Consider the following 18,380-nt stretch of genomic DNA (forward strand, 5'->3'; position numbering starts at 1 on the left):
AAAACATGGGCCTTACTGGGCTATTACTTGGTAACTAAACTTCCTTGGATGGGATCCAAGGAAGAAGCAGAAAAATCTTACAAGAAATTTCTACACATAATGAATAATTTTACAGACATTTCTACTATTTAGATCTATAAAAATATAGATTGCCTCGTGAATCAACTAATCAGCTTATCCTTTCTTCAAAGTAGAATCTGATCTTTGTTTTCAAAGTGCTTGCTGCAAACAGGTAGTCAGAAATCCAAATCGTGTATTCAAATCTGGTTCCTGTGCCTAACATTTAAATTTTTCTTGTATTTATCACCAAGATATGTTTTTCCCCACAATAAAACAGGCATTACAGTCCTTCAAGCATAATTCCTCAACTCCAAAACGGTAAGTTTTTTAAATGTCTCACATATTCATTTTTCCCAGATAAACTGTAGAATCACAAATTACGTTTCTGCTAAGACCAAATCAACATTCACTTTAAATTCCCTTCCCTCACGGGCACCTACAGAGACACCAAAGTGACCCTACCTGTGAGCCTGCAGTTTCTAATCTGAGTATCATTCTCAAATGAAAAATTGATTTAAGTTTCTCCAAAAAAAAAGCATATCTCACAAGAGGCTCCTCCATTTATTTTAAGCTCATAAAGCATGTTCAAAGTTTGCCAAAGCAAGCTAACTCCACCCAACTTCAAAAAGTAGTAGTTCCCAATTATGCTAATCTAGAACATAGACTATTCTCTTAGCCTCAAATGCTGTTTGCTGTATTTATGCTTATTTGTTTAAGAATCTTACGGATATGAGCAACAGTAAGTGCAGATACACAAAAGTGCTGAAAGCGCTAGCAAGAAGAGCCAATGGACAGAAAGTGGTGGTAACTTTACATAAAATACATATAAACATAAATTATTTCTTTTCATTTCCCACAGTAATCTGAACTGTTAAGTGGCCTCTAGAACTAGGTTCTCACTTCAGCTCTATCAAATACCAAATTGCTAAAGGAAATTTTAAAACACCCATTTATATTTTAAAAGCCTCATATTGATGAACACTGTTAACTTGATTTTAGAATCCAATAAATGAGAAGATTTTGATAAAACTGAAATGACATAACTTAGAAGAATCGCTACTCTAAAATATTAATTATCCAGCTCGCCTATTGTTCACCTTTTGGACAGAACCCTCATTTACTGGCAGCTAGGTATAATGAAAAGAAGAGTCAGGCTTTGCAACCAAGAAGACATGGGTTTGAACTCTGGTGCACGACACCTTGAACACAAACTTTCTGAACCTATTTTTTCATCTCTAAAATGGGAATATTAATACCTACCTTGAAGGACAGTCATAATAATTAGTGAAAATAATGTAAAGCAGAAGGCACACACTAGGAATGAAGAAACTTTAGCTGCTGTTATTTTATTACTCATAATCACATCCAAGAGAAGATGTACGAAAGGACATGATAGAAAAGTAAATCTGAGCCTAGGTTACATTTAAATACTAAAACAAAACAAAACCACACACCCTGACAGTTCAAGTAAAACTCTGGGCTAAACTTTTCGTTCACATTTTAAATACAAGATACTACTGTAGCCCCTCCTTACAAATATATAAAATCCCAAATTAGCTACATGTCTACTTATTTCGGAGCTAAATAAAAATGAAAGATTATTGTCACACAGTAAAACATAACTTTATGAACAGGTGAGACGATTTCACCATTGGAAAAAAACCGCCAAAACTAAGATTTAAAAATGCTTATGAAAGGAGAGTAAAAGATTCCTACCTTTAAACCGACTGCTATAAGATCTGTAACAACACTGTATGGAAAAAGTAAAAAGAGAAAATGGAAAACAAAGTTAGAGAACAAGTTTTTAACAGACAGGATAATAAGATTAAAGAAAAAAGAAAAAGCATTATAATAACAAATAATAAAAATAAGAATGTGATGAGTTGTGACACGTTTACACAAAGAAAGGTGACAGGACAGTCTAGCAACAGCAGAGCGTAGAAGCAAAGCTTTGACAGCAATGTAAGAAACAAATCAAATTCTTTCAGTATCTAGAAAAATACAGTTGTGTTTCAATAAAATGAGTAACTACGTGTTTATCCATTACATCTATTTAACAAATCTAAACCAAAACTTAAATCACTCAAGTTCATTCTTTTAAATCACTGGTACAAATTATCATGTTTAAAGTTTAAATGAAATAAAACCAGCAAGTGGATTTTACAGAAATAGAAGGTCTCTTGCAAATTTGCAACTACCCCCCAAAACAGCTCACCAAAATACAGCTAAGATAGTCTCTCAGAACTAAAATAAATACAAACGTCAAATTTCAGATATCAAAATTTTCAAAGATTTTCTTTTTAAACAAATTCTACCACATCAAAACTGTGTTTAAGTATAAACTATCTCAGGAGGAATGAACACATATACACACACAAAAGACAGCTGGTAGTTGAGGAGGAACTAGAAAGATGTGTTGACTGGGGATTTGTTGTTTGTTTTTTAACTATTCAAAATAACGAAAGAGGACCTTTCTCAAGCTGTGGGAAAATGGAGAAATTTAATTAGCCTCCTGAAAGGAAATATTCACCGTGTTCAAAACCACATCCCTTAACGCCAAGGTGTAAAAACCCCTATAAAGTTCTGCCAAACAAAAATCCATCTCTAACCCCAAAGAAATTGTCTTTAATTAAGTTTGTCTCCATATCTCCTAAAAGAACGCTATAACTAAATTCTACATATTGTTAATAAACTATAATGTCACCATTACTTAATAAAAATCAACAAATTTATTACTCTGAATTGTTTGAGGCAATTTTAACTGTTTTAAACAATAAACACGTAGATTTTTTATTTTTCCTTCTAGACTTTTGAAATTTGAAATTTAAATATGATAAATAACTGTGCATAAAAAAACAAGGTTGTGTAATATACTATAGTATTGGTCCTGTTGCAAAGAGCAAACAGTGCTCCTATCTGAACTCCCAAATGAACTTACCTTCCAGTATCTGTCTTATTGACCCACACATTTAAACCAATAAACTCATTCTAAGCTTTAAAGCCACATACGGAGTGAAGACTTAACTTCTTAAACACTATCCAAGATTAAGTCTGCACTTCACAGTTGTCCAAGAGTTCAAAAGCCAAGACCCATGACCCAAGAACCCTCTTTATCATCACTATCAATTTTCCAATATAAAAAGCTAGCCTGCTTCCGCATCTCCAGTCAAACCATCTAATGACAATTCACAACACATAATGAAACACTAATTTCACAGCCTTCCTGAACTGAAATATTGGCATAATTACACAAATAATTAAAATAGCAAAATTTCCCACACACACACACAGTGTAATTGAAGAAAGAGATCTGAAATGAGTTCTCAACAATGCTCTCAGAGAAGCTTCAATTAAACAATAAAAATAGCTTCAGTTAAATAAAAAAAATACTTTAAAGAACATCACAACTATAAATGAAATCTAAAGTTGCACTTTGTCTAATGTCTGGAGCAGTGTGCAATCTGCATTCAAATGAGTTAAACCAATATATCACACAGACTTATGATGAAACTAGGAAAATGAAATCCAAGGGAGGCAAAATTGCTGGAAGAGTCCATCGTCTTTCCACAGCATGACAACAAACATCAACTATAGGGCACCATGTACACGGCTTCTACTGTTCAAGCAAATCCCTATATTCTACAACCAAGAGGTTTACACAAATCTTGTCATCAAAAGCAAGTAAAAGGCCAAATGCCTAATTAAAATAAATGAGTGGATCTGCGGGCTCTACCAGAGTTGGAGATTTTGTAAAAAGAAAAAAACAACTTGAATGTACACACACCACGACCTTCCATTAACTCCTGAAGATTCTAACCTAGTAGCTTCCTTTATCATTTAAATATCTGTCAGGTCCCACCCCATACCCCTGGGTCCCCAGAGAAATATTTACACCGGTGATTCCAAATCTCTTTACTTTGCTCACGGACCTCATCAACTTTTAGAACGTTTGAGAATTGCACTTATACAATATTTTACGTACACGGCAGGGAATTCACCAAGTTTCTTTGGGGGGGGGGGTGCAAGGGGGTAGCGGCGTCCAGGGTCACCGAGTCCAGACGCCTGGCGCACACACATCGTTAACACGGCTCACAGCACACACATCCGGAGACCCGGCCGGTCCCCCGCACGCCGAGCCCCCGCGTGGGGCCTGGCTGCGGGACCAGGTCGCCGCCCAGACGTGTCCAGGCGCGTGCACCCGCCACTCGGCGGCCGCTCGCCTCCCCGCCAAGGGAAGCTCCAGCGCTCGCCCCACCTCGCCGGTAAACAGCAACTCCCCGAGCGGGAGGACGCCCGCCCCGAGCGCCGCCTCCGCCCCCGCCTCCCCCAGCGCCGCGCACCATTTTCTGAGAGGAAGTGTCGGGAGGCCGGGCCGGCTTCCCCCGACTCTCGGCGCGGAGGGCGGCCCCGGGAGCTGCACCCTCCGCTGCCCCGGGCGAGAGTGCGAAGGGGCGGACGGCACCGGGGCGCCCCGTGGGGGCAGGAGACGCTGCGGCGGGCCGCCCCTCCGCGACTCGGAGCTCCCCGAGGAGGCTCCCGGAAGCCCCGCCGTCCGGCCCGACCGGGGCCGCTCCTCGGGCCGCCGGCGCCGCGCCCGGCTCCCCGGCCTCGGCGGGTCGGGCCGAGAGCGAAAGGAAGCGGGGCCAGCGCAGCCCGGCGCGGCTGCTGCGCCGCCGAACACTTACCCATCCATGGCCCAGACGGAGGAGCGCACGGTGCAGGGACTGACGGGCTCCCCGCAAGCGGAGGGAGGGGGCGGCGGCAGCAGGGCGGCTCCGGGGACCGGCAAGCGGCGCCTCTCCGGAGCCCCGGCCGGTCGGAGGTGGAAGGAGAGTGGGAAGCAGGGGCGGAGACCAGGGACGCTCCCGCCACCGCCGCGCCCCCGCCTTCCCCACCCCGCGAGCGCGTCCCCGCCTCGCCGCGCCCCGCCCCTCGGCGTCGCCGCCCTCCCTCGGCCCCGCCCCCCGCCGCCCTCCGGCTCGGCTCCAGGGCGCCCTCTTCCTGCGGGCGCCCCGAGACTCCGCCCCCGCCTCCGCCTGCCTTCGCGGGAGCGCGCGCCTTGTGCTTCCCGCTTCGCCGCCCCGCCCGCGCCCTCCCTCCCTCCCGCGGGCTCCGCGGGCCTTCCGGCTCCTCCGCCCCGGGCGGCCTGGCTTGGACACCTCCCCCTACCGGCGGGAAAGGCGTGGGGAACCCGACTCGGGAGAGTAGGCAGGAGCGTCCCGGGAGGACCGCAGCGCGGCGGCGGGATTGCCCGGCGTGGACGAGGCTGTCGGTGGCTCGGCCCCGAGCGCGGAGGCCAGAGGCGGGCTGTGCACAGTCTTCGGAGCTCCGCGTCCTGCAGCGCAAGGAAGTCCGGACTCGGGACTCTCGGGCGGCGGCCAGCTCCAGCCGGCGCGGGACCCGCCGGTCGCCCGCCCGGGGGCTGGGAGGCATCCTCCGGGACGCGCACCGGCCCGATAGGTGTGGTTGGGATGACGACGAGTGAGGTCAAAGAGACTGCCCCGAACTTGAGGACAGTGAAATTTTTAGACAGTTTTAGTCTCTGCGTGCTTTTCGACCCGACAGACTGGAATTGAATTTACATGAAGCATTCATTGCGTAGTATGGAGTGGCCGCTATATTTTATAAAAGTTTCCACTTTCCTCCGTGTAGAAACACAAAACCAGAAACGTACAAGGGACTGATTCCCGTTTTTCAGGTGAAAATTTAGACACGAAGAGAGTGATTTGCCGACAATTTCACAGCCTCTAGAGCCATTTCCTCTGGTCTGAGCAAAATTTTAACTAGTGGGCAACTCGCTTGCTTTTTTCCCTTTTACATTCTGTCTGGTTTTGAAATTGATTTTCAATTCGCAGATCACCAAAGCGTGAGCCACTAAACGTCAACCGAATTCTTAACCTCCTGAGTAGAAAGAGGGGCTGCACCTCCTCAGGCCCTCTTTTGAAAAGCGAGTAGCAAGAACTTAGTCATCTATCCTTGCTAATACCCTGCTTTTAAATAAGTGAGTGCTTCTGAAAAGATTTAAACTGTCAGTTCGTCCGTCATGCAGTCAGTATTTGTTGAGTGTTTACTATGTGCCAAGTGCTCTCCCGGATACACAAGAAAATCAGGTTCCAGCCTTCATGGATGAATGGATTCCTCGGTCAGTTTATTTATTATTTATTTATTGGCAAAAAACAATTTTCAAATAGCTCTGATATCCTACTCAAGGAGGCCATTTTTAAAGTACTGTGTCTAACCTCAATCCCTCTTTCCAAAAGGTCAAATATATTTTGGGTATTTTTTTTTTTTTTTGAGGAAGATTAGCCCTGAGCTAACATCTGTGGCCAATCCTCTTCTTTTTACTGAGGAAGACTGGCCCTGAGCTAACACCTGTGCCCATCTTCCTCTACTTTATAAGTGGGATGCCTACCACAGCATGGCTTGCCAAGCGGTGCCATGTCCGCACCTGGGATCTGAACCTGTGAACCCTGGGCCGTCAAAGCGGAACGTGTGCACTTAACTGCTGCACCATCGGGCCAGCCCCTAGGACCACTTTTAAAATCTTGGGTATTCCCATAGTCGATAAGCATGGGGAAAACCGTGGCCTTCTATAATTTCAGCAAAAGTTTCTGAGTTTCTGGAGTGATCAGATGTCACCCGTGCGAGCTGCCTTGTTATGAGAACTTTATATTCTGTACACTGGCTTCTTAATGGTGAAGACGGTAACACATTCTCGATTTGCTAATTGCTGTATACTTTTGAAAAGTAAGAATAATTTGGTTTGTGAATTTTCCAACATTTTACCTTCCTTGTGTTAGAAAATTGGTCTTAGAAATTCCCCTGAAACACTTTCATCTGATAAGAGACACCCCCCCACCTGCTATTATTATGTTTGGAGAAAATGTAACCTTTGAACATTAGCCCTAAGGAGTTCCATTATGCGCTGATAGTTAACATTTAACCAACATTACCCTTTGTGTTCACAGGTAAGACTTCTTAAGATATAAAAGTAATACACATGTACATCCAAAAATAAACAAATTAAAGGAAAAAAAAGTAATACAAAGATGCCAATATAGGTCAGAAATAAGACCAGCCATTAGGTGAATCTGGGAGGTGGATGGTTTAATATCATTTTATCCCTTGACAAATACAAAATCATAATCATTAACAGCATTCCCTAAAATGGAAACATCTGAAATTATACTGAGCGAAAAAAGTTAAACTCAAAAGTTTAGATACTGTGTGATTCCATTTATATAACATTCTCAAAATGACAAAATTATAGAGATGGAGAACAGATTAGTGGTTGCCAGGGGTTAGGAACTGGGTGGGAGGGTATGGAGAGAGAAGGCCATGGGTGTGACTAAAACAGAGTTGCAAGAGGGATGTTTGTGGTGATGGAACAGTTCTCTATCTTGATTATGGGGTTGGTTATACAAATCCACACATGATAAAACTGCATAGAACTTTAGACACAACTACATATGAAACTGACAAAATCTGAATAAGATTTGTGGATTGTACTAATATTAATGTCCATTTCCTGGTTTTGTTATAGTTATTAAGATGTTACCATTGGGGGAAACTGGGTGAAGAGTACACAAGACTTCTTTGTACTACTTTTTAAACTTACTGTGAATCTATAATTACTTCAAAATAAAACACTAATTAAAAAAAAGAAATCTTACAGAGTGTTCCCTTAATACTCGTTGCTATTTGTTCAATAGTTAAGCAATATCAAACTTCAAAGGCTTAAGAAAAGTGTGTGGGAGTATAATTCCTATTTTTCAGGCTGTATCACCTTAGTAGTCAGACTAGGTTATAATAGCTGACACATACTGGGTCTGACACACTCTGCCCAATTTGTTGAATTATGAGCCTTCGAAGTCCTTTCCAACTATTTGAAGAGGAGGCTTGAAAGTGTCTCCTACATACTCATGACCTCTCTGCCACCATGAGTCATGTGCATTTTCCTCATCCTGTGCCTGACCCTGATGTAATAATCATGTCCCTGTGAAGCTCCTGACAAGATCAGTGCCTGGTTCAGAGGACTCCAAAGTTTGCACTGCACATGCTGTCTCCTGTCACTGTCCTACAGAAGGTGTCCACGCAAAATAACCAATAACCGTTCTGTAGATGAGAGAGATAAATTGAATTTTACTTGAGCCAGGGTGAGGATTATGACCCTGGAAGGCAATTTCCACAAAGGAAAAAAGCGTTCGGAAAGGCATGGTTTTCAGTACAATCTTATACCTTTTTAGGACAAAGAACATACATTAAACATGCCCAGGATACATATTCATCTAAGTTTCAAAGAGGTATTCAGTTGCAAATCAACAGGTCAACGTGACCCTGACCTTAGGAAAGGGACTAATAAGGGCATTACCAAATTACCAGTTGGGCGTAGGAGGGGAAGTATGCATTCTTATCTTGAGTGCATTCTTTACTTTAATGGTTAAAATGGATGTATGATGTATGTCTGATAGGCGTAAGTCGGGCTGCTTTAGTTCAAGCCAAATCAGAATGGTTACCCCATATGCCTCAATGGGTGAAAATCTCTTGTCCTCAGAGTTGCCAGCTCAAGTCAAAGTTGCATTGGCTTTTCTGGAGCACTTTTCTGAACCGGGAAGAATTCCTTTCCCCTGTCTTTTTGTCATACTTTGGCATACCTAAGTCCCAGTGTCTCCAAAAGTTTTTAATGAGACCGCCCTTTCCATTTGTATTCACAGAAAATCCTTAAGGCTTTAGGCAGAAGTTTGTGCGGCTAGGCCAGAGAGCAAACCCAGTGATAATCAGTACACTCTTGTGACCAAATCAGGTTTGTTTTGCCGGCTGCACAAATATACCAATCACCAAGATGATGAATTTGCAATGAGAAAGGATTTAATCACAAGGCATCCAAGCAAGGAGACAAGAGAAGCAATCTCAAATCCACCTCCCCCAAAATTGAGGATTAGGGAGATTTACGAGATAAAGGGCAGGGCCGTCTGAAGTGTGGGAATACATGATTGGAGGTAAGGAGAAGTGAGGTAATTGATGATCTTTGCGAGCGTAGTCAAGCTTCACGGCTCTTCGCAGGGCACCTGTTCACAAAATGGCAATGTCACCATGATCTGAGGGTGGAGTTTTTGGCTGTTTGATGTCAAAGGATCACCGAGTGGTCATCTGCACAGGCCCAGCTGGTGAATAGGTCATCTTAACCAGCCTGAACTGAACAGGGAGTTGAATCTTGGTTCCTGAAAAATGCAAGCACCCATTAGCATAGTGACCCAAGTGTCAGAGATGTTATCTATAGGGTGGGTTTTAGTAACGCGTTATCTAACTGCTTTTGCAAATAGAAAACTGAGTATAGTTAAAGCAAATTGCCCTCCCTGCCTTTCTCACCATCATCCCGCTTAAGCACTGACCTTTTGTCCTTAAGACTGGTGCACCCCACTCTCTACCCTGAGGGTAGGTTCTTACCTAGGAGTTTCCTTGGCCCCACTTAGAAGTAGATCTCTAGGAAACAGAGGTCGTCACACTTCTTCAGATATGCTTAAGTATATTTGATCCTGCTTAATTTCAAGCTGAGACTCCCACGCCCACAAAAAGAGAGCCAGTTCTCTTCACTGACCTTATTTATCAAAGAACTATAAAAAGGGCACTATTTGAGTTAAGTAGTGGAACACCTCTGCCTAGGGAATAAAATGAATAGTACTGTATAGTAGTTAAGATTGTGATCTAGAGCCAGACTAGCTAGTTTAGAATCTTAAATCTTTGTGAAGTCTGCGCAGCGTTGCATTGCCCTGGCTCAGCTCCTGCTGGAGCAGAACTTCCCAGCCCTTGCCATCCACTGTCAGACGCCCCAGGAGGGAAGGCTTACCTCCGTATCAGCAGTTTAAAGATTTTCAGCAGTGAATTCTTGTGGCTCCCAACCTATTCAGCTGAGGCATAAACATCTCGAGGGTGAACATTGCCTTTAACTACGACATGCCCGAGGATCCTGACACCTACCTGCATCGTGTGGCTAGAGCAGACAGGTTTGGCATGAAGGGCTTGGCCATCATTTGTGTCAGATGACAATGATGCCAAGATCCTCAGTAATGTGACCTCTTTGAGGTCAATATTAGTGAGTTTCCGATAAGATAGACATTTCCTCTTAACAGTAAACAGACACGGTAGAGGACTCACCCACTTGTTCTAGAATGTTCCAGTCTGTCCCTCTTCAGGAGACGACACCAGGTGTGGGAGTGAAGGAGGCACTACTGCCACATCCCCCTAACAACCCTTAATCCCCACCCCATGAATTCCCTCGTTTGCATCACCGACACTCCTAAACCCCTATTTCCTGATTTGTCAGAATGTTTCTATGGACCATCACTTGCTAAATATGTGAATTGGGACAAGATATTTAACCTTTCTGTGCTTCAACTTCCTGAACTGGAAAGAGGGGATGATAACTACTTATCTAATAGCTTTTGGGAGGGTTTAAATAAATCAATAAATGAAAAGTACTTAAAATGGTGTTCAGCACATGCTAAGTGCTCAATATGTTTATGCTTATTACTAATTATTATTTTGTATTACAATTTTTAGCTTACAAAGCAGTAGAATTCCTTAAGAACATAATTTGAGAATCATTTATTTAGTTTGGACCGTGGAATGGTGCTGGTTTACAAACACTACTAGTCCCTAACAAGAAAAGAATGGAATATGAGAATAAGTGTCTAGAAACTTTCAGAGCAATTTGACAGAGAAATATTATTTCTATTGAATCTAATAGTGAAAAATTTGGATTCATATTCTGTATTTGTTTTTTATTTCAATTTTTTTTTTCCCCAGGAAGATTAGCCCTGAGCTAACATCCACCACCAATCCTCCTCTTTTCGCCGAGGAAGACTGGCCCTGAGTGAACTTCAGTGCCTGTCTTCCTCTAATTTATATGTGGGATGCCTACCACAGCATGACTTGCCAAGCAGTGCCATGTCCACACCTGGGATCCGAACTAGTAAACCCCGGGCTGCCGAAGTGGAATGTGCACACTTAACCGCTGCACCACCAGGCCGGCCCCAGCATTTGCATTTCTATCAGATTTCCAGGTGATGCTGACGCTGCTGATAGTATGGGAGCCAAACTTTGAGAATCATAGATGTAGCCGGTTAAGATTTTTCTGCAACCCTTACACCAAGAGTTGGACCCCTTAGTCTAAAGCACTAAAGCATGTGTTTCTTGCTAAACCCAAGGTAGACTATTAGAATATATTCCCAGTACCTTTTTTTTTTTTTTACTAATTGAAGTCCACAGAATGTGCTTTTCCAGACTTTCTATTAGGCCATCTACTTCTTGAGACATGATAACAGAATTTTTGCCTTGCCTGCTCTTCACATTCTTGCTTCCTTGTTCCTTTTTCTTATGAGCAACCTAAGTGTCTATGAAGTTCTCTTTCTCCTCAATTGTTTTCTGATAGTCTTACTCTAGGACTCTCTACGTCAATATTCCGACATTCTTGTTTCATCTATGACTTTACCCACTCTTCACTCCACTCAATTTTTGTTTTCCATTTTTTTAGGAAAAATTTACATACATTGAAATACACAGATTTTAACTCTACAGTTTTTTAAAGGATACACACGTAACCTACACCTCTGGACTACTTTTTTTTTTTTTTGTGCAGGGAAAGATTCTCCCTAAGCTAACATCTGTGCCAATCTTCTTTCTTTTTTCTTCCTTCCCCCCCGCAAAGCCCCAGTACATAGTTGTGTATAGTTGTAAGTTCTGGTTCTTCTGTATGAGCCACTGCCACAGCATGGCTACTGACAGATGAGTGGTGTAGTTCTGCACCTGGGAATGGAACCTGGGCCACCAAAGCAGAGCACACTAACTTTAACCACTAGGCCGTGTAGGGGGGGAAGACATTTCCTCTACCTGCTCTGGGTCCTTCTGGCTGGTAAACAAATTAAATTCACATGAGACAGAATAACAGGAAAAAATTAAACAAAGCTTTGTAACATGGATACATGTGAGTGGCTCAGGCAAACTGAGCAACTTGCCAAAATGGCGGAAGCTCTCACCTTAAATATCACCCTCAGATAAAGACAAAGGAAGATGTTGGGGATGGGGGAAGTCAATCATGGGAGGTTACCAAAAACGCACAGTAAACAAGAGTATGGTCATTATGCAGATTTAAGTCCTTGCCTTCTACATTGATTTAGAGTTTCTAGAGATAAGGTCATCCTTCCTTCTTCTTGCTACAGAGAGGGAGACACCTTTACAGATGGAGATTTCCTTTACAAATGTAAATGTCTCTTAACAAAGGGTAAGTAAATTCTACTTTTCAGAGCTTCTTTCCTGTCTGCAGTTTTTCAAAAAGTAACCAGCCCAAAATAATCCTCATGCTGAAGAGACATATCTTGGGGTGGCCAATTTCAGTCCCCCACAGCCATCAGGGCTGGCTCTGGACTGCTTTTAAAGAAAAAAAGATACTCTTCAGCATTGACTTAAATAGTTTTCTTTCTTTTTCTTTTCTTTTTTTTTGAGGAAGATTAGCCCTGAGCTAACATCTGCTGCCAATCCTCCTCTTTTTGCTGAGGAAGACTGGCCCTGAGCTAACATCTGTGCCTATTTTCCTCTACCTTATATGTGGGATGCCTGCCACAGCAGTGGCTTGACAAGTGGTGCATAGGTCTGCACCCGGGATCCGAACCAGCGAACCCCCAACCACCAAAGCGGGAAGTGCAAGCTTAACCACTGCACCACCAGCTGGCCCCTAAAATAGTTTTCTTAGAATGGCAGTTAAATATTTAGAAACATAAGACTAGATTCTTACATAACAATAAACTAGGGGCCAGCCCAGTGACACAGCAGTTAAATTCTCACGTTCCGCTTCTGCGACCCAGGGTTCACCGGTCCGGATCCTGGGTGTGGACATGGCACCACTTGGCAAGCCATGCTGTGGTAGGCGTCCCACATAGAAAGTAGAGGAAGATGGGCACAGATGTTAGCTCAGGGCCAGTCTTCCTCAGCAAAAAGAGGAGGATTGACAGCAGATGTTAGCTCAGGGCTAATCTTCCTCAAAAAAAAAAAAAAAAGATTTGGTTTGGTTTACTTTGAGAGTTTTAGGAGATCTAGCCTGTCACAGAATTTTTATCTTATGGTTACTGTTTGTTTACTCTGTTTTTCCAAAGTCCACCTATGTCTTTAGTAGTTATTTCTTCAGGTTTCAGATTACTGCTGGACCTTTAGGACCATTTCACTTACTTTCTAAAAATGGCACTGATTTACTATTTAGAGGAAATGCTTGTCAAATCTCACTGCTTTCCTTAATTTGAGTACAAATTGGAAGGTATTCTTCATTATCTGTGGTGGTGTTATATCAGTTCCCTAGTTTCATCATCTTTGAAATTTTCTCTCTGGTTTTGGTTCATTTTTGTCCATTTTCCTAGACTTCCACATTCCCTGGAAGTTATGTAACAATTAATGGCTTCCATTAAAATATTTCCACTCTTCTCAAGCAGCCATGGATATTGTCCTTTCACCAACCCTTAACATGAATCTCCCTTAATTTATCTATCCCTAACCAGTTAACTAACATATGATTCACCTCAGTCTTCTCCAAGAAGGGCAGGTGGAGCAATAGCTGTGAGGAGGGTGGCAGAGGAAAAAGGAGAACTCCCTTTTTTTTCTCTTTTCCAATTAACCTGTTATCTATAACTCTTCCTCCCTGAACTGTAGCCTACTGTACTTAGAGTTGATTTGCTTTCCCTGCCTTGGTCTTCCATTTATCTACAGATATATGAAATCGACACATATTATAGATGCCTATAAGATTGTAAATGTTCTTATACGGGACAAAATAATCCCTTCTTAGGTATCTGAGAGCCTATCACTCATAGGAAATATAAATTTTATTTTGCAACTAGAACAAGGCCTTCTCTCTGGGTACTCATTAAAACCTTCTCTAAATTTTTTGACATAACTGTTTAACAAGGAGCCAAATAGATTGGTTAGAGTATATCTATTTTCTTTTTCCTTCTTTGCCCTTCGTTGAAATAATAGCCTTGGGCAAAAGGCAGATCATAGTGTGCAAGATTGGTAGAAAGTTCCCTGGGAAGCCAGACAACTGGATAGAGCTGTGGTTCTCTCTCCCCATTGTGGTTCTAAAAAATGTTTAACTGCAGATGATCCCACAGGGCTTAGGCAAATGTTCAACCTTGAACAGGCAAACAAGCAAAAGGTCAGTGGCAGAAAAACAAAACAAAAGAACAATCTGGAAGGCTTCTCTATGAGAATATGTTATTTATGTAACGGGAAAAGCAAATCTCCTCCCCAACCCCACCCTTATCCTTGGCAGCGGAGGATTACTTATATCAGAAGATAATAAATCTTCATATAGCCTCTCTTGTACTGGAGCAGTGGGAGTGTGAGACCTTAATCAAGAATTTAATTTAGTAGAGGGTAGGAGGAGGATGACACCTACAAGAATTTAATTTGGCAGGGAGTAAAGACGTGGGGTAATTCCAAAGCTTGATCTTTATGTAGCAAAGTAGTGGCCATTAGGAGATAGATGGTTCAGTTGCAGGGCTGCTTCTTAATCAAACTTCAAATGTCCTTTTTTCCCCCCCAAATGCCTAGTAGGCAGATTTTGGAAGCTAGAAGATAAAAAAGAACTGACATTGTTCTGCAAAATAAAATGTTATCTTTATAGTGAGCAGGGATGAAGATATATTGATTATAGAAGAGTCAAATGTTTCTCCTTCTCAGCATGGAAAGAGTACACAGAGTCCTGTGTCTCAGAATTAAGGCCTGATTTGGGGAGACGTGGGTGTGTTTGACATCATAGTTCTTGCTGGACACCAGGAAAATTAGGTGGAAATATGTCCAAAAAAATATCTCTCTACTGGCCTTGGAATACCCACATCCACCTGGACTCTCTTGCTAAGGCATATTCTAAATAAAACGAGTAAGTCAAGACTTGAGAAAATGTTTGGCTTGAGAAAGGAGGATGGATCTTGGTATGAAACTAACCCCCGTGAGAAGAGCATAGGGTCTCCTGAAAGGGGGTGGGGATCTTAAAGGCACTTTGAGAGAAGACAATTAGAACAAAATTGATGCTCTCAGGGAGAAAAGCAGAGTGAAGACATAGAGCAAAGCTAGGGATTTGGGTGTGCTCAAGAGGGAACCCTCGGCAATGGCTTATATTCTTTTGATCCTTTTGCCTTGAGACAGAGCATCATTTAAGAGTTAGGTTCAGACTCATATAACAGAAAGCTAAAAATAACAGTGCCTTAAACTAGATAAAAATTTCTCTCTCTGGGTCCAGCCCAGTGGTGTAGCAGTTAAGTTCGTGCACTCCACTTCGGCGGCCCAGGGTTCACCACTTTGGATCCCAGGCATGGACCTACACACTGCTCATCAAGCCATGCTGTGGCAGGCGTCCCACATATAAAATAGAGGAAGATGGGCATGGATGTTAGCTCAGGGTCAATCTTCCTCAGCAAAAAGAGGAGGATTGGGGTGTTAGCTCACGGCTGACCTTCCTCAAAACCAACAACAACAAAATTTATTTCTCATGCGAAAGTATAGAAGTAGTGGTTTCAGGGCTGTTATGGCACTCCATGTCCATCAAAGACACACTCTTCTTTTTGTTCCATTATGTGAGCAAATGGCTTTCATTCTTAAAGTCACAAAATGGCTGGAAGCTCTTTAAAGAAGCTTTCCCAGAAGTCCTTCCTAACATCTTCTACTTATGTCTCATTAGTCATAATTTGGTCACATGGCCACCCCTGGTTGCAAGGGAGGCGGAGAGATGCAGTCTTTTTACTGGGCAAATTGCCACCTCTAATAATAGAGAGATACTGTTGGTAGCAAGTGGAGAATGCATAATGGGTAGGCAAATAGCAGTCTATGACATAGCAGTTGTCATATAAAGTATAAATTTAATTTTTTAATGTATGTAGTAATGCCCTCATGTAATCTTCAACTCTTTGGCAAAGAGTTGTGGGGGATGGTATAGTAAACAAATCAACAGAGCGCAAAAGTGAAATATGGCACGATCCACACACCTACTCCACTACTTGCACTCATGCAAGAGAGCATTCGTTTCCTAAGGAAACTGTTGCCTGGAATTCGAAGAGATGGCCTGCTGCAAAGTGAGGAAAACCCACAGCGTATCCTGGAGCAGTGGGAGTATCAGAAAGCTGAGTGGGAGACTCAGGAGGGTTCTGAGACAACCGCCCCCAACTTTCCTTCATGTGTATTAGAGAGAAAGTTTACCATTGAAGGAGCTATGGGAAAGGGGAAGCCTAGTTCCCCTTATGGTTTCAAGACAGATGCAGCTGTTTCAAGCATCACATCCAGAAATAACATCTAGAAGAAAAGACACAACTGGAGCTGGCCAGGTGGTGCAGAGGTTAAGTTCTCATGTTCCACTTCAGTGGCCTAGGGTTTGCTGGTTCGGATCCCGGGTGGGGGCCTATGCACCATTTGTCAAGCCATGCTGTGGCAGGCATCCCACATATAAAGTGGAGGAAGATGGGCACGGATGTTAGCTCAGGGCCAGTCTTCCTCAGCAAAAAGAGGAGGATTGGCAGCAGATGTTAGCTCAGGGCTAATCTTCCTCAAAAAAAAAACAAAGAGGCCATCTATTCTGTGGCATCTTTCTTAAAGAAAGAAAACCTTTTCCTGCAGACCTCACATTTGCCAGAACTGGATAACACGCCCACTTCTAAACATGATACTGACAAGGAGAATAGGATTACATCAACCAGGATCAGTGATCCTCAATCTTGGCTGCTATTAGAACCACCTGAGGGGCTTTTAAAAATACTACTTCCTGTGTGTATCCCAAACCAATTAAATTCGAATCCTTGGGAGTAAAACCCAGATATCAGATTTTTTTTAAAGATCCCCAAGTGATTCCAATTTACAACAAGGTCGAGAACTACTGGCCTACACCTTCCGCTGTCTCAGCCACCAGTATTAGCATCACCTGGAAACTTGTTGGAAACAAATTCTTCAATTCCACTGTCCAAGACCTAATGAAGCAGAAACTCTGGAGTTTGGGCCCATTAATCCATGTTTTAAAAAGCTCTTCAGGTGATTCTGGTGCACACTAGAGTTTGAGAAACACTGCCCTAGACTAATTAGGATTTTATCCTAAGCTGCAGTATGGTTACTTTTTCTGAAGCATAGATGAACAAAATAAGCAAGGAACCAGCAGTTGAAAAGCAAGGGCAGGCAATCAATATTCTCAGCTAAAAACATTTTTATTCATTTAAACAAAACTTTTTAGTTTGAATTAATTTCACGCTTACAGAAAAGTTGTGATAATAAAAGAAACTCTCATATATCTTAACCCCAAATCACCAATTTTTAACATTTTTCTACGTTTGTTTTTGCATCCTCTCTACACACACACACACACACACACACACACACGACAGTTGGTGCATATTCATTTCCTTTTACTCCTTAATACTTCATACTAAGAACACAGACATTCTTTCTTTTTTGTGTGTGAGGAAGATTGGCCCTGAGCTAACATCTGTGCCAATCTTCGTCTATTTTGTATGTGGGTACCCACCACAGCATGGCTGCCGATGAGTAGTGTAGGTATGTGCCCAGGAACCAAACCTTGGCCACCAAAGCAGAGCACACCAAACTTAATCTCTAGGCCACAGGGCCAGCTCCTGTAACATCTTTTTAGTCTTATTTAATCAATTACAGATCCCCAGTCTTTTTTTCTTTTCTTTTTCTATTTTTTATGATGCCGACATTCTCATTCACTTCTGTGATGGCGTAAACAACCAGGGCAATTTTGCCATCCAGGGGACTTTAACAATTTCTAGAGACAGTTTTGGTTATCAAAACTGGAAGGGCAAGAGATGGATGATGGTGTTGGTTGCACAACAATGTGACTGTACTTAATGTTACTGAACTACACACTTAAAAATGGCTAAAATGTTAAACATTACGTTATGTACGTAAACACATATATGGGGGCGGGGAGCTACAGCATCTAGCGGGTACAGGCCAGGAATGCTGCTAAACACATTAACACACGTGACAGACTCCTACAACAAAGGTCAAACAGTGGCAAGGTTGAGAAATCTTGGTGTAAATTATTAGTACTGCCTTGCTAAAGGGTATTAAGTGTGTATACCCATTGAGCAAATAGTCTCACTTCTAGAAATGTATTCTAGGGAAATACAGTATGACTAGTGAACAATGATATAGGCACAAAGGATTTTATTTCAATATTATCTATAATAGAGACAATTTTGAAACAACTTAAATGTCCATCACAAATGAGAATCGTAAAATTAATTTGAAGTACATTCATATAAAAGAAAACGATG

At 42.4% G+C, this 18,380-nt stretch overlaps 1 protein-coding gene and 1 long non-coding RNA gene across 12 annotated transcripts in view; both read right to left on the reverse strand.

Annotated features, from left to right (window-relative positions):
- PTBP3 (polypyrimidine tract binding protein 3) overlaps positions 1 to 5,477 on the reverse strand; it is a 101,638-nt gene extending 96,161 nt beyond the window's left edge. Inside the window, exons 1-2 of one of the 11 annotated variants that reach the window (XM_070595059.1) lie at positions 5,230 to 5,401; positions 1,777 to 1,810 (exon numbers count right to left, since the gene is read on the reverse strand). The gene's annotated coding sequence lies outside the window, so the exon portion shown is untranslated. Of the gene's footprint in view, positions 1 to 1,776; positions 1,811 to 4,745; positions 4,959 to 5,229 lie in introns of those variants that run through there. The other 10 variants (XM_070595065.1, XM_070595057.1, XM_070595062.1 and 7 more) reach the window with 10 other exon arrangements.
- Positions 5,478 to 8,906: 3,429 nt separating this feature from the next.
- Positions 8,907 to 11,124, reverse strand: LOC139079649 (uncharacterized). Its single transcript, XR_011533428.1, has 2 exons — positions 9,908 to 11,124; positions 8,907 to 9,281 (listed from the first exon to the last, which is right to left on the reverse strand). It is a non-coding gene; the product is annotated as an uncharacterized lncRNA (long non-coding RNA).
- Positions 11,125 to 18,380: the final 7,256 nt, after the last annotated feature.

This window comes from Equus przewalskii, chromosome 26, assembly GCF_037783145.1.
Source record: "Equus przewalskii isolate Varuska chromosome 26, EquPr2, whole genome shotgun sequence".
In the NCBI taxonomy this organism is placed as follows: domain Eukaryota; kingdom Metazoa; phylum Chordata; class Mammalia; order Perissodactyla; family Equidae; genus Equus; species Equus przewalskii.